General features: G+C 35.4%; 1 pseudogene; it reads left to right on the plus strand.

Moving 5' to 3' along the window:
- Window positions 1-9,346: 9,346 nt before the first annotated feature.
- On the plus strand, window positions 9,347-10,102 carry LOC101707493 (translation machinery-associated protein 16 pseudogene; annotated as a pseudogene).
- Window positions 10,103-17,860: the final 7,758 nt, after the last annotated feature.

Consider the following 17,860-nt stretch of genomic DNA (forward strand, 5'->3'; position numbering starts at 1 on the left):
CCGTAACTGAGGAAAGAGCTTAACTATTTTAATGATAAAATTACCAAAGCATATTTTCTAACTTCACATTTATCTATAAATAAAAGATGATTATAATGGTTCGTAGGTAAAACTACTATAGTAAGAGATCATGGAAAGTGATACATAATAAATAGATAAAACTAGACTATTATATTTTTGTTTTAAAAAATGGGATCAACAGTTTCCAAATTAATGTTGGGAAAATCATGAAAAGTTTGTAAAAATATAAAGTTAGATTCCTGCCTCACATAAAATATATTTTTTAAAATGTCTAAGTGGATAAAAGAGCTAAATGTTAAAACAAATGGGAACCATACTAACACCTAAAAAATATTAAATGAAGTATAGATACACATACATGTAACTATGATTGAGAAAGGGCATCCCTAAGGAAAACATAAATGGGAGAATTCGCCATAAATACTCATCATAAATTCATCATAAAATATTAAATGTTTTCTTTTAAAAAAACACTTTTTAAGAAAAACTATAAATTGAGCAACAGTAAATAAAAAATAAAGAAGGATTAATACTAAGATATAGAGAGAGGCCTTATAATTTGATAATTTTAGAAAATGGAAAATCACCAAACAGCGGAGGATGCCTATAATCTCAACATTGAGGGAGACTGAGACAGGATAAAAGTTGGAGTCCAGCCTGGGCAATTTAACCTGACCCTGTGTCAAAATTTTAAAAAAATTCAAAGCACTGGGATGAAACACAGTGATAGAGAATGCCCCTGAGTTTAATCATCAATACGAAACAAACAAGGAGAATGAGCCATAGAAGAAAAACTTTTTGAAAAGCTGATAAATTTATGAAAGATTTCTAATTTCCTTGACAATAATGAGGATAAAAACATTAAAGTGATGCCATATCTTTTTTTGACCTATTAGCTTAGCAAAATATTTATGAGATTGATATTGGCAACAACAGACAGTAAATGAGCACTCATAAACTGTTCTTGGGAGTTTTGTTTTCTAATGCTTTTTCAGACAGTAATTGGATAGAACATTAAATTTAGGATCTAAAACTATGCAACTCTTCAAAGAAAACATTAGGGAACATCTAGTTTAATAGTTTCAGCAATGGGTTCTTAAATATTACAATAGATTTGATAAGGACACCAAAAACTCAGAATCATAGGCAGCAAAAAAAAAAAAATGAATTGGAATTGATAAGCCATAAACTTTGTTCATCCAAGAACACATCAAGAGTGAAATGGCGGGTGGGGGATGTAGTTCAGTGGCGCTGCGCCTGCCTGGCACGTGCAAGGTCCTAAGTTTGATCCCAGTACGACAAAAAAAAAAAAAAAAAAAAAAAAAAAAGGATTGTGGCCCGGGGATTTAGCTCAGTGCTTCCAGTTCCTGCCTCGCAAGTGCAAGGTCCCGAGTTCGATCCCCAGTACCAAAAAAAAAAAAAGAGTGAAATGGCAATCAACAGAATGGGAAAATTATATTTTCCCATTTCTATTTCTAAATTACATGTGATACAGGACTAATATCTAGAATATATGAAGAACCTTTACTACTCAACATATTTTCCAAAGAAGATATACAAAGATGTACACATGGCCAATAAGCACTTGAAAAATATGTTCAATATCATTAGTCCTTAAGGAAATGATAAAACCACAGTAAGAATGCCATCTCATTCCTACTAGGATGACTAGACTCAAGAAAAGAAAAATATCTAGAGTTTAGCAAGGATTTGGAGAAACTGAAAAATCTGTGCATTTGCTAATGGGAATGAACATTGAAGAGTGCAGCCACTGTAGAAAAGTTTGGTGCTACCTCACATATTAAACTTAGCACTACCATATGACCTAGCAATCACACGACTAGGAAAGTAGCCAAAATCATAGAAAACTAAAATTCAATCAGATGCTTATATGCCATTGTTCATAGCAACATTATACACAATAGTCTCAATATGAAAAGAATCCAATATCTCTCAAAAAATGAATTAACAAAATGCGGGACATAGGTAAAATGGAGTATATCTCCACAGTAAAAAGGCTGATACATCAACAAAATATGTGAACCTTGAAAAAACATTAGAATAAGCGAAATAAACCAAACATGAAAGAACAAGTATTACATGAGTCCACTTATATGGACTATCCAAAATGAACAAATTCACAGCCAGCAAGTTGTAAGTGCTCAGAGATAAGAGAGAAAACCAGATCATGGAGCTATTATTTAATTGGTATAGAGTTTCTGTTTGCAGTGCTAAAAAAATTTTAGTCTGTACTATAGTTGATAAAGCTGTTTTCTACAGAGACACATATTAATAATCATGTAATATATCATATATATTCTGAAATTGAACAGCTAGGCAAATTGATGGCAAACTATTGCTATCAGATTTCTTATTGGCATAAAAGGTTCAAATAGGAAAGAGGAGGCTATAATGATCCATTTGGGAATGGATTAGAGTTGGACACATCAAAATGAAATGTTTAGCTTGTCATAGATACTAGTGCTTGCTTATTTAAGTATTTATGGGTAGAAATGTACATACATGCATGTACAAATTTACATACATATACATATCTCCTTGCTTCTCAATGGAGAGAGGCTGGAAGGCATGGCACTATGATTTCAAAAAGCACACCTGCTGCTCTGTTCTTGATTTCTATACTATTATCAAGGTACAAAAAAGAACCAGCGTTCCTTGGAGAATTGGCTGAGTCTAAAACTGCAGCATGAAATATACAAGAAGAGTCAATAATAATAAAAATAAGTAAGTATGGAAGAAAAAACAAATCTTTCATGGGAAAGATTTTTGCAGAATTTCAAGTACTTTTTACCCTAAGAAGTCAAAACATAACTCCCTACTGCTTTACTGTGAATTGTACTTTGTGACTTTCTTCTAAGAAGAATAGCTAAGAAAGGAAGAGAAGAAAGGAGTAATGTTATAGTGGAAACGTGTGGCAGACCTCAAGCCCAGTGATCAAGGTTAAATCAAGAATGATAAGTCATAGTAATAATACATACACTTAAAATATATGAGAATACTATTTTACCTTGGTTGGGTTCCTCCTGAAAATAATTTTCACAGTATAATAAAGAGAAAACACATTAGATAAATTCCAATTAGGGTCAATCTGAAAAATATCTAACCAATAATTTACAACATTGTCAAGGTCATCTGATGCATGAAGTCTGAGAAAGTGTTACTTACCGGTATCATAGGTGGGTCCTGGAACATAAAAGTAGTATTAGGACACCATTTTCAAAACAAGAAAAGATGGACTAAAAATTAGGGAGGAAATATTTACAAAATATAAGCCTGAAGAAAGATTTGTGTCTAAAATATAAAAATAACTTTTAAACTGAATAGAAACACAACAAAAAAACCTGAATTTAAAACTGGATCTTGGGTACAATAGAATTCTCTTTACTATCTTTGCAATAATTCAAACTCTCCTTTAAAATGTATATTTTTAAAAATACTTTTAAAATTGTACACTCTTAAAAACAATCTAAATGTAAAATTTCATCTGATTTTAGAATAGACTAGTTGACAGCAGAGAAGCTGAGACAAGAGGATCACCATGAGTTTGAGGCCACCCTGGGCTACATAGTGAGTTCAAGGCCCAACCTGAACTATATAATATAATCCTCTCTAAAGAAAAATAAACAAGTTGGAACAAATAGTGAAGTTCATTTATGCTGCATTACTCCTGAAGAATAAATGATAGAATCTTGCTTCTTTTATATTTTGCCTAATGCCAAGGTATGGGTGTATTTGGCGGGATGTGAAGGTCAATCTTGATTAACAACCTGATTGGATCAAGAGATGATTGGATTAAGAGGTGATTTGATTGACGGGATCATAATCTGATGAGTGGCATCATTCTGAAGTGATGGGAAAGGATGTTGTGCCTGATTGAAGTGAGTGGATCATGGGTTGTGACCTTGGGAACTGTATCTGGTCTCCAACTTCTTCCTCTAGCTCTTCCACTGTTCTCTGCTTCCTCTGCCACGAGAAGGAGAGCTTTACTCTCCCATGTACTCTGCCTGATGTTTCTGCCCTGGTGTCAGCCAACTATGGGCTGAAACCTCTGAAATCATGGCCAGATAATTCTTTTCTCCTCTAAATTGATATTTTTCATGATTTTGGTCACATAGTTAAGAAAGTGACTAACACAAAGGATGGGTGGGGTCAGCAGAGATGATAATATAAAATATTTAATTCTATGATGCAGTTTTACCATGTTTAAAATTTAGACAGTCGAGATATATTCTGTAATTGATGGGAATATTTAATATGGTAGAGATTTTGTTTAGTTTACTTTGGTTTTTTTACTGAAAAGTTATGAAATCAGTTGTGCATTTTACAATCTATGGTTTTTTTCTAATTGAAAAAAGATCTTAAGTGAATATAGCTGCACAGAGAACAATAATGTCTGTCCCAAAAGAATCTTCGAGTTCCTGTTTCAGTTCATGTAACAAGCTAACTCTTCTCCAAGGAAGAAGTTCCATGTGTTTATTTTTATGTTCATTATTGTACTTTGTGAATGCATAGGTCAAGGCTTACTGATGACAGTTATGGACATTTCTTTTAAATACCTTTTTATAAACATATGCTCAGTGTCTTCTAATACCAAGTTGAAAAGTACCTGAGGCTGGGGAAAATCAGTAGCTGTACTGTTTTGTTTTGTTTGTTTTGCTTCATATCTAGCCTCAAGAGAAGTAGAGATATAGTTGGACAGTATTAATTTGGAAATATGTAATTATCACATCAATTTTGGACACTTCAGTGAAGCTGCAAAATAGTTGAAATTTGCATTTGCTGGTAGGAAGACACTTTGTTTGGGCTATTAGGACAAATTAGCATAGACAAGGTGGCTAAAACAACAAACATTTTCACAGTCCTGAAGGCTGAAGGCAAAGATCAAGGTGCCAGCAGATCAAGGGTCCCCTGAAGGCCCTTTTACTCTTTTCCAGATGGTTATATTCCCATTGTATCCTCAGGTAGTGGAGAGACAAGAGTGAAAGCAAGCAACCCTGTGACTTTTTGTAAGGGCACTAAACCTATCCACCAGGGTTCCCAATACAATCTAATCAGCTACCAGCAGCCCTACCTTATAATACCATCACATTTGGAAATTAGGGTTTGAACTTAGGGATTTTGGATACTCAGTTCACAGCACTCTCTTGCACCATGTTATTGCCCATTTTCTCTTCTATACACCCCCACCCCACCCCGCCGTGGTCCAGGGGGACTCCATTTAGTCTCCTCAGGAAAAGGTGTTAATTTTTAAATTCTCCCCCTCAGTTTTCCTATGTCTATCTCCAATTATTTTAGAGAACTCCCCACAGTTACAGATGTTATAAATAGAGAACTGACAATGTGTTAGTGTTAATATATTAATACCAGGGCCAGCAAACTACTGCGTGGGCTGAATAGAGACTGTTGCTTGTTTTTGTAAATAATGTTTACTTGGAATGCAGCCATACCCATTTGTCTGCTTTTGCTCTATACTCTCAGAATGGAGTAGTTCGGACAGAGAACATAGAGCTCAGAGAATCTAAAGTATTTACTATTTAGTTTTTTGTATAAAAGTTTGCTGGCTCATGTTTTAAAATATCAATTGTGTGGAAGCATTAGAATAATTCAGAATGTAATTGATTTGAAGGAGTCCTGCTGTATACCAGAAGGTGGCCACTATACTGTCTCTCATTTTTACTTGACATGAGCATTGTAGAAACAACTCAGTAAGCAAAAGTTCTGATAAATAATGAAGACATAGAGCTCAGGAAATGGTAAAGACTGAAAGTGCAGGCATCCAATATATCATCAAGATAATTTGACAAATATGGTACAATATTCTTATGATTGTGATTGAGAAATAGCTAATTGCAGCAAAGGAAGCTGAATTTCATAATTAGTATTTTCTAAATAGGTTGTGGGTATCTACATAATAATTATCTGAGAGTGTACTCCAGAGTCCTGCCTTATTCAAAGGTTTTATTGGAAACTATTTGTTACATGCTGAGCAAAAGTGTGCATGAAAGATTTGGGAGCAATAGAGTATACATTGATGAGAAGAATAGTGATCTCAACAGATGGAAACAAGAGGGTAATAATGCCCAGATGTCATGTAACAGAAATCTATGGAAATCCTAAACATGGTACACAAAACCATTTGCACAAAGGATTGTATCTGAGTTTAGTAACCTAGTTGGAAATGCTGCATATTAGGGTTTAGTTGAAGTAAACTTAATACGATTTGACTTTGTATGGCATTTACCAAGAAAATGTAATGACATTATTACATATCAGTCAGCCTATACGTTCAGAAGAGCCATGGATCATTTGATAAATATCTATATGGTATGTTGTTTATGTTGTGTTAAGCTTTCAGAGAAACTTTGGCAAATTGGAACTTGTCTAAAAGAGACCAGCCAGAATACAGGACGTAAGTTACAAGAATAAAAACCCTAAGGAATTGATTATTTATGATCAAATGGCTGAAGGCACAACCTAAAGTTTTTAACTTGTCATAGCACAATCTTTGTATCAACATTAAGCAAACAAGAGTTGACTCAAAAGAGAATAGCAAGAGGAAAAACACTGCATGATATCACTCATGTGTAATGCAAAAGAATAGATCTGTTAGAAGTTTAGAGCAGAATTATGGTTATCAGAGGCTTCAGAGAATAGAGGAAAAGGAGGAATGGGGAAGGGTTGATTGATGGGTACAATTTAGGAGTAAGAAGTTCTGGAGTTCTATAACACAGTAGGGTGACTATAGATAATGGTGATGTAGTATGTATTTTAGAAACCTTTCAAAAGAATTTTTAATGTTTCACCATAAAGAAATGATAAACATTTAAGGAGATAGATATGATTAATGTGATTTAAACATTACACATACATATATATGTGTATTAAAGCATCACATGGTACTCCATAAATATGTACAATATTTATCATTTCATGTATACATTTAAATATTTAACTTTGAATTTTAAAAAATAAAAGGCAAGATTTGTTGTAGTTGTATGTTCATTCACTATCACTGCAGCAATAAAAGCAGATGATGAAGGATCATCTTGGTTTCAGAGGTTAAACTAAGGTTTTCCTAAGGTCCTTACTTAGAACATTCTAAGATTAATAATTTTTTTAGATTTCAGGTACTATGTTGATGGTAAGGTTCAAAGATAAAGCCTTCAAGTACTTCTCCCTAACATTCCCGATTTTATCATAATCTGGTACCTGTACATATATCCACCTTTATCTTCCACTATTCCTATCTTGAGCCTTGTGAAATTGATAATTCTTGACCATTTCTTACATACAAAAAATAGTGATTTCACATGCTCACATCTAATGATCTAAGTTTTCTGAAAATATGTTTTAAACACTCCAATGACTAGCCATATATGATTCAATTTTCTAACATATGATAATGATGATGCAAATTTTTCTCTCTCTCTACCTCTGTTTATTCAAAGACTTCATTTCTTTTAAGTTTCAATTTATCCAGTCATCCATAACTTCTTTAGTTATTCAAGCAATCCTTTTGTGTTCATCTCAGCAAATCCATAAAATTTCTCAGCCAGGACAATGATATAGCTTTATGTGGTTGTGTTTTTCTAAGTAAGGCCAGGCTCTCGTGACTGCCATACGTAGCTTGCACTTGCCTACAGTGAGCCTTTCCAAACAGTAGGGGCTCAACAAACAACTACTGATAATAAGGGCAGAAAGTTTAAAAGTGACCAACCACTCTGCCTCTGAGTGGAACTGATCTTGAGTGAAAGAAAATAATGAGATCATTTCACACAGATTCTCTAACCCATGATTCAATTTAAAATGTGATTATTATACAATTCTCATTCTTTGCAGTTAGCAGAGACAACCCTGAACATTTGTAGGTACATGCATATTAGGAAGGATTTGGGCAGTGTGTTTACCAGCTTTATTTGTGCAGAATTATGAATTAAGCGGTTCTGCCAAGACAGATCTAAAATTCCTCTCTGCACAATGAGGTAAATCTTCAATTTCTACATTTACTCCCATTTTCATCCTATTCTGTCCTTGAAATTTGTTTTGCAAGAGCATTTTAATGCATTTATCTCTTTCCCTCAGCTTGTGAAATTACTCATCCCTAGGATGCATAATTGAGAGGTGTCTTATTACACCTATGAGAATCAAGACTTTATGAATCATCCCAACATGAGAAAAATATTTGTGTAAGAATCACAGGATTTATATGAAAAAGGTATAAAGCATTTTTAATAACCCTGGTCTTGATTCAGGCAGGCTTACAAAGGAGAATTTCCATAGGCTGCAAATTCATATCATGGGCAACATTTCAATGTAAAAACGCCTCCAGACAGGCAGGTGCTTTTTAACTGGAAATTTACAGTGTGAATCTTCATTGGCTTCTCCTCATGAGAAATATAAGATTTAGATACATTGGAAAGGAATGCTTTCAAACCTCAGATTAGGACACGATAGACCTTTAAAATTGGAATTACAATTTTCCTAGGCATAGGGACACGTGTGGAAAGGGAACGGTATAATTATCTTTAAAGAAAAGCTACTGAGTTCCCTGAGGGTGGATATGAAATCCTCTGCCCATTCTTCAGAATACCAAAGCATTTTTTGACATATGATAGTTAGCTACTTCCTTGAAATCAAGGATTTGTTTTTATTAAGAAAATGTTCTGGAATTCTAGGTTCATAATGGGCAAGATACTGTGTGTGTGTGTGTGTGTGTGTGTGTGTGATCTTTTATAATTTCATTTATATTTATTAAAATTAGCATCAGGCTTTCAAGAATGTTTTAGAATACCAATGGTTCCTTGTCACATCAACAATCACCTGAAATCATTTAGTAAATGATATTTAATCTAGTGAAGCCTTTCTGAATGACTAGTAGTGAAGCCATTATTCAATGGCTAGTAGTGATATCCTTGCTGGACCCAGGAAAATGTGATTAGAAAATATAAAGTCTGATTTCTACCTCACTTAAAGTTCTTCCTTGTTGATGCTACTTTTCTCTAGATCTTCTTTTATGTATTCTAACATATTTACTTTTTATAAATTATCTTCATAAAAATATCTGAAGTTCATCAGGGTAAATGGAAATGAATCACTGGAGCTAGGAATGGTAGTGTGTGAATCTAATCCTAGCACTCTAGGAGGCTGAAGCAGGAAGATCTCAAGTTTGAGTCCAACCTGGGAAATTTAGTGACTTAACAATACCCTGTCTCAAAATTTTTAAAAAATCAAAAATCAAAAAAAGAACTGGAGAGAAAAAAAAAGAAGATAGAGAAATAGGAAGCAAGAAGAGGTTCGAATAACTCCCCAAATTATATATTCCATGGTTTCAAAAATATTTTTTTTTGAGAGTGGGTATGAGAGCCTCTGCTGTGGGCTGTGAGCCTGTGGGGTCTGGAGTGCGGAGGTCCCCTGTGGCCTCCAGGATGTCATCATGCCTAAAGCACCAAAGGGAAAAAGCACAGAAAAAAAAAAAAATCATCCACCCATATAGTAGAAAAGCTGCTCAAATTATAAGAGAGGCCCACAAACAAGAAAAGAAGGAAAAATTGAAGAATGAAAAGGCTTATTGGTGAAGAACTGCAGTGGTTTCCAAATGAGCTGGATCCCCAAAACATGAGATATTCAAAAAAATACACTTATGAATTAATTGAAAGGTATTTAAATCGATTCAGCAGTGAGCTGGAGGAGATTAAGTTACAGAACAGCGTCAAGGACATGCAGGGAAGGAGCCACCAAGCCCCAGGGACGGTCATCAAGCAGAGGATGGAGTGTGAAAGACAGCAGAAGGAAGGCTACGGCCTTGAGATTCCAGACATTCTATATGCAAGTAGTCTGAAAACCTTTAGGGAATGGGATTTGGATCTGCAGAAATTGCCAAACATTAAAATGAGAAAACTTTGTGCAAATGATGCAGTTGCTAAGAAGCACAAGAAGAAAACTCAGAATTTAACTATAGACAAAGACTTAGGGCAATTCGAACTAAAAGGCTAATCAAGTGACTCGGATGAAGAAATGACTCCTGTGGCCTAATTGTCCTTACTTGAGTTGAAAATAAGTAATATGAGAATTTAAGTCACACTCATTACTCATGAGAAATAAGTACCTAGTATTTGCTGTTTAACTCATTCTCTCTCATAATGTGAATCACATTTGCAGTTTCAAATACGGTATTGTAATTTTATTTAAAAATGAAAGTTGTGTTTCATTTATATTAAGTTGCTAAAATAGAAGATATATTCTGTTTTTCCTTACTATAACAAAATGCCAGAGGCTGGATAACTTATAAAGAAAAGAAGTTTATTTAGCTCATGGTTTTAGATGCTGAATGTCTAGACAGCACAGTGCTGGCTCTGGTGAGGCCTCTTCTTGCTGCTACACGTCATGGTGCATGGTTATCACAGTGGTGGGAGGGCACAAGAGAGGGAAAGATCACATGGCAAGACAGGAAGCCAGAAAATGGAAGGCTCCCATAATGACATCCCACCAGGCCTTAACTCTTAAAGGCCTGAGAGAATTAAATGATTTCAGGTGAGCTCCATTTGATTATTATATTATTTTCTGCTTTCTCACTGTGAAAAGTGATAGGTTTTATTCAGACCTAAAGGTTAGAGAACTAATGATTATAATTGTTACTTCTGAGATACATTACTTAAATTAATATATTAAACATATTTCAAGTACCATGACAAACATGGATATTCTAGAATTTTGCTCTTCAAATAATTTACTAAATGCTAATGTATGTTAGTCTGTCTTTTAAAGGATGCAAGTATAAGTTTTCAAGAAAAGGGAAAAATAATGCTGTGTGAGATTAGGTATCAACTAAATTGTTAACAATTTATACAAAGTGTTACAACTTTTATACTTCTGAAAATTAAAAATAAAAGTTTATTTCTATAACTTCCTAAAGTTCCAATTACTTAATGTTCAATAACTATGCTTCAATAATATTTGTTGAAATGTGATTCGTTATTAAACTCCTATATTTTTAGTTTTAAAAATATATATATTTTTTTCTCTTCTTTAGTTTTATTAGTACATGTGTGAAGTACATAATAATTACATTCGTGACAAGCCGGTTCGTGTACAGAACCCTTCATCCTTTTTAGGTCCCCTTCCTCTCACCTCGCTCCCTCTCCCTCCCGCTCTTGGACCCCTTCTCGTTTTTGAAAGACCTCTTGTATCCTATCATCTATCTTTCATTTTGCTCTTTATTTATACTTTGGGTTTTTCATATAAGACAAACCATTTAATATTTAAGCTTGTGTGTCTGATACATTTCTTTTCTTTTTCTTTCTTTCTTTTTTTTTTTTTTAGACAAGGGAGTCCAGACTGGTCTTGATCTCACTATCTAGTCAAGGCTGACCTGGATCTTACAGTGATCCTCTTGCCTCAGCCTCCCATGTGCTGGGATCATAGGTGTGTGTCACATGCCCAGCTGATTTAACATTATGGTCTTACAGTGCATCCATTTTCCTACAAATGACTCAAGTTTATCCTTCTTTGTGACAGAGTAGTACTCCATTATGTATGAATACCACATTTTCTTTAGCCATTCATCGGCTGATGGACATATAGGCCACTTCCTAGATTTAGTTATTATGAGTTGTGCTGCTAGGTATCCATAGATCACTGTAATACGGTGCCTTTAACTCTTGGGAAGATACCTAGAAGGGAAATACCTGGGTCAAATGGAATTTCTAGTTTAGTTTTTTGAAGAATCTCCATACTGATTTCCATAGTGATTGTACCAGATTACACACTCACCAACAATGTAAGAGGGTTCCTTTTTCCCCACAGCCTTACTAGCATTTGTTATTATTTGATTTCTTGATGATAGCCATTCTTTCCAGAGTGAGATGGAATCTCAGTGTTGTTTAAATTTGCATCTCTCTAATGGCCAGTGATGTTGAATATTTCTTCATGTGTTTATTGGCCATTTGTACTTCTTCTGAGAAGTATCTATTAATTTCCATTGTTCATTTTTGATTGGGTCTTTTATATTGGGGGTGTAATTTTTTTGAGTTCTCTAGATATTAGATATTAGTTCTCTGTCCAACATGTAGCTGGCAATTTTTTCCCTATTCTGTAGGTTATCTCTTCAGGGGCCTTCAAGGTTGCCTGGGCAGGGTGGAAGAATGTGGAGGCCCCAAAACATCTGGAGGGTTCCCCTTCTAGCGCTCATATGCAATGCTGGGGATGGATCACAGGCTCTCATGCACGCTAAGCAAATGCTCTACTACTGAACTGCAACCCCAGCTCTCAGATTGATAGATTAATGAATCAACTGTAGTGCTGGACATCCAGAGAATTGAGTCTAGACCCGTATCCCTCACTAGGTACAAAGGACAAAACAGATCAAAAACCCAAGGTTAAAACAGAAACAACCTGCTGCAAGAGAAAATAACAAAAACTCTTGAAGACATAGGTGTAGGCAAGGACTTTCTGAACAGAACAAAAGTTGCACAAGAAATAATATTGAGACTCAATAGATGAGATCATTTTAAATTAAAAAGCTTCGGCACAACAAAGGAAACAACGAAGTGAGTGAACCAAATATTTCAATATATATGCTAACTTGTTTCATTTATACTGCTAGGTCCTCTTAGTTCACTGAAAAGAAAGTTTTGTGCCATTATACATTTGTTGGTTTTTTTGTAAGAGTCTTTTTTGTCTATAACTTTTACTCTAAAATTTGGGCATTCTTTTAAGATTATGGTACACAGTTTTGTTTTATTTTTTCATAGAAGTAAGAAGACTGTTTTTTAAAATATTTTCTTTATTAATATCTACTTTCATGACACTGAAATAAAAGTTTTTCCAAACAAAATAAAAACAAAAATAAAAAGAACTGGAGAGACAGATCATTGAATGTAGCACAAAGTATGTGACCTGAAAAAGGACACTTGGATTCCATCCAACTCATTCATGCTTCCATAGAGAAGAAGCTAAGTATACAACTGAGTTAGTGAAAAGCGAGATTCCCAAGAAAGTGTATCCATTCCTTCTCAACATAGTTTTTTTTTTTAGTCTGTTTTGTCAAATTCTTCTTCCCTGCCCTGGAATTAAATCATAGGCTAAAAGTGGTGCTTTTCCAGCTACTATTAGGTATTGATGAATAGTGTGAATGGTCTAACTTTCTAAGTGTAAAAACCTTAATATCTGTATTAGTTAACTTGGACTTTCATAACAAAATACCCTGAAGCAGGTGATTTAAGCAACAGAAATTCATTTCTCACAGTTCCAGAGGTTGGGAATTCCAAGAAGAGGGTAGCTGAAGATTTGGGCCCTGATGGAAACCTACTTCCTGAGTTGAAGACAGCCTGCTTCTGATTGTACCTTCCTGAAGTGGTAGTGGTTATTTTTCTTTTCTTATAATGACATCAGTTCAATCAGATTAGGGTCCTGACCCAAAGACCCCATTTAGCTTTAATTACCTCTTTTTCTATTTTTAAAATTTTTATCAGTACATATTTGCAATACAAAATGATTGCATTAGTCATCGGGAATTGGTACATGTACATAACCCATCTTAATTCTTTTTACTTCCCCTCCCATCTCTGGGTCTCCTTCCAACTTGCAAAACAAAGCCCTATCTCCAAATACAGTCATACTGGGGGTTGGGGTTTAACACAGGAATTGGGGGTGGGGGAAGCACAATTCAGGCTATAGCAATATCAAATTTTCTGTTGTATCTAATTCATAATTGAAGTCTGACTAAACCAGTTTAGGAAAGGTATCAGCTTTGCCCAGGTTTGTTTCATTATTCTTGGCTTTTGTACTGCTCCCCCAGTCACAGTCCTGTGCTCCTTTATGATGTGGCAGAAGAAAGCAAGAACCTGGTATTATTAGTTATCTTAGCTGTCCATGCACTTGTGCATCTCTCACAAAATAATTAATTTTAGGGTATGCCTGAGGTCCTTTGATAATACCTACTGTTTCCTGAGATTTCTCCTCCTGTAGACCCTTTATGATGTCTCCCAAGTTGACTATAGATGACATCCTCCTAGTTCCTGGATCTAGATGTACAGCAGACTCTCCTGACATGTCACCATGACCCCTTACGTTTCCCCTTGCAGATAACTCAGATCCAGCTTCCTTCTGGGAACCATAGAAATGTCTACCCCACCTCTTGAAGATGAAATAATCAGCAAAATTAGCACTTACTAAGGGCCAACCCCTGCTGCAAGCACTTAACATATTTCAATTCATTTCATTCTCACAGCACTCATTTGAATTACTTCCAAACACTAGTAGCACAACCAGGAACACTCAGTTAACAAATGGTGGAGATGAGATAAAAACTCCAACAGTTAAGACTTAGAAGCTACATTCTGAACCACAATACCATACTTACCCAACAACCAAGATGTTTCTCTCCCTCTAAGCTTGCGTCTATACTCAGTCATCAGAGGCAGCTCCAGACTTATTTACCTTTCCAAGGAGAAGTCAGGGCCAACTCTATGTTTCCCCCAATTCGAGGAGGGCATACTAAGTGCTGCAAGGATTTTATAGACACACTCCTCTTTGTGTGGAAACATCACCTCCCCTTGCCCACGCAAAGGAGGAGAATAACCAGACCTTAATTCTCTGAGTAAATTCTTTTCGAAGAACTGCTATGAAGTTGATGTGGTGTTGTTGGGTAAAAGATGAATGAACCAATTTCAGGACCCTTCATTTGTAATCCTACTTAGATGGCCTAGAACTTTCTATTAGAACAGGTGGGTACCTTGGCACCTGATGCTTTCAGCTTGGAGACCTCAGCAGAAATCGCCAAGAGAGGAAGTGTCCCACATTAACATTCTATTTAGTGAATTATTCAATATTACACAATTAATTCATTTCTAAGCCAGAAAGGTGCTATCTGGCAAGCAATAACAAAAATCAATAAATCTCTAGGGATCAAAGGTACAGGATAAAATGGCAATGTATAGAAGTACGGCATCTCTTTGGGTGTGTATATGTGTGTTTAGTCTGATATCCACTTTTCCTTTCTCTCATAACAGAAACCTGTTAGCTTCTGTTTTTCTTATAATAGCAAAAGCAGGTTTTCTACTCTGCCTAAGTCACAGGCTATGTGATTCAGGTAAGGTTTTTCCCAACTCCCTTGGTTGTGGGAAAAGGTATATGGTCTCAGTCCAATCACCAAATTCCATTCTATAGACACAATAATTGATTGAGGGATATATATGTGTCTTGATTTAGTTTAGTTGTCAGAGTTTCCTTAGACTTATTCTGAAACTATTAAAAAATAGAAGCTTTGCTTTTCCTGGGCTTGTTAAACTGGTTAGATCCAGTTGGTAGTCTATTTTCTCAATGAATTACCCAAGTATGAAGCCAAAACATACAAAAACAGTCCAAAAATACAAAGGAAAATCACAGTGGCCTGTCAGAAACTCTGGATCTATCAAATATGAAGTCAAAGATCTTAAACGTTCAAATATTATTGATTAGTTAGCCATTCATCAATCAATTCATAACCCGAAGAGCTCTTTAATAAAAGTATTGTTTGCAGCATTAAAGAAAGGTAAAGAGTTTTCATAGGGGCTATGGTAGGGTGTGGACTGATCATCTTGACACTCTAAAATTATATTTCATATGCATTAATTTCTCTTCACCTATTCCCCAGACACAGTACAGTAGATACCACATCACATCCTTTTGGCGAACACATTTCTGTAGAATGATAGGCTTCCACCTTCAAACACCTAAGACTCTTTGCTTGAGACCTTCTGGCCATGAGAGACTTTTCTGCTCTTTCGCTGATAGGCTAAAATTTCTGGGCAGTTCTTGCCACCTGTAAGCAATCTTCAACTAATGACTGTCAGAAGTTTGTAGATTAATACCCCACTTCCCTATTGCCTCATTTGCCATGACACACAGCCTACCAGAAGTCTCTAGCAGGATTGAGTGGCTATGTCTGCAGAGGTTAGTTGGTGAATAATGAACCCTTAATTACCCTCTTTCCCTTCTCTAACTCACCACTTTTCACTTTCTTAATGGCTTCTGAAGAACATGTTCCAAGTAAAGTACTTGCACTCAGGATCTGCTTTGGGGAAAAGCAATCCTAAAACAACTTGCATTGGCCACATGGCCTCCAACATACTTACAGGTGCACTGTTCATGACTAACACTATCATTGGACATGAACCCTGTCCATCAGACGTCAGTATTTATGGGCTTTGGGAAACACTTCAAGAACCCCAGGAAGTATCTCGGGGTCAGGTGAAAGGCAGAAAGGATCTCTGTAGTTACATGCACTTTCAATTCTGAGGCTATCAATTAGTTCATAAAAGGGCCATATTCCAACACAGCATGTTGGCTCATCTTGCAACCACACCAAATTTTGAGAGGTGCCAAGACAGAGGAACAAGATAGGTCCTTGAGAAAGGAGACTGAGCATCTGAATCTCTTCTCTCTCTTATCTAAAGGAAGAATGATGAAACAAGGATAATTTTCCACAAAATTTATCATTAATTCTGGTATAGTTTTAAGAGTACATTACTCCAAGAAAATTGGTATAAACTGGAACTGCCACATGCAACCAAAAACTAGACAAGTCCTGAGGTAAAAAACAAACAAACAAAAAAAAATCAGAGGTCTGTTAAGTGAAAAGGTTTTGAAATTCACCCTCATCGAGTCTTATGCTAAGCAACACTTTAATGGTTCCAAAGTGACCTACCCTCCTTTGTCAAGTCTTATATTCTAAAAGTTACCTTTCCACTTGCCAACATACTACTAATGCTATCATTTATTTTCACTTTTCTCAAGCAAAACTTATGCTCCCTCCAGGAGCATTTGTATTCTAAAAAGAAATATTTGTTAAATTATAGAAAGTACTATTCAGAATATATTAGTGTGGCACATATGTTTTGTTTTCTTTCGGAATATGAAAACTATATTTGGGGACAGAAAGACCTTCATTTATTCTGCTAAAAGAGAAAATGAGCTTACAGCTCTACATTTCTAGCACAGAGATTTCAGAGGTAGTTCCCTGCCTTTGTATATTTCTGATTCTGTATCCCAATATGTGAAGTGCACCTTCTAAAGTTTCATAGGGAAAAGGCTCTGCCCTGGGATATATTTCCAGGATTTGGAGGGCAGGTTTTGGTGGAATCTGTCTTCACAAATAGTTTATGTGTTAGGATTTGAGTATCTATCCCTCCGCAAACATTAATTAATGTACATTCTAATATGGACAAGTTTTAGAGAGACATGGAGTTCTTCTTTTACCCCTTTATCAAAATGCCTCAGCACTTTTCATAAACTACATTTGAACTCATCATATGGCCATAATCTTACATGTTGTTGCTATTTCTTTTCATTTTGTTGAACAAAGAAAAAAGAAGCGTGCATCTATTTGCACTTACTCATACGTACACATCCACACAAATACTCATTTCCTTTCCATGCCATTTAGATATAGGTTTTTAGGGGGAAAAGAGTACAATTTGACTTTAAGTCATGCACAATTACTCTGATAATATTTTGAAATTTTCTAATGTGTTCTTTTGTATCTCTGAAAAAATAACCTTTGCCTTGAGTACATAATGTGTCTAAGGGGAACTTAAGAAATTCAAAGAAAAAACAAGCTAATTGCATCACTTAGGAATTGACTGCAGTTACTAACAACAGAGAATTAACTATAGTGACTTAAAATTTGGAGATTTTGATCTTTCATTAAAAGAAGTCCAGAAGTAGGCCCTCCAGGATAGGTCTGGTGGCTCCATAGAGTCATCAAGGACCCAGGCTCCTATTCTTGCTTTGTTTAAAGTATGGCTTAAATTTTCAGAGTCAAAGGATGACTCATGGAGTG

The sequence above is a fragment of the Heterocephalus glaber genome, unplaced genomic scaffold (genome assembly GCF_053883595.1).
Source record: "Heterocephalus glaber isolate CG9 unplaced genomic scaffold, H.glaber_assembly_v1.0 deba00001504, whole genome shotgun sequence".
Classification (NCBI taxonomy): Eukaryota; Metazoa; Chordata; class Mammalia; order Rodentia; family Bathyergidae; genus Heterocephalus; species Heterocephalus glaber.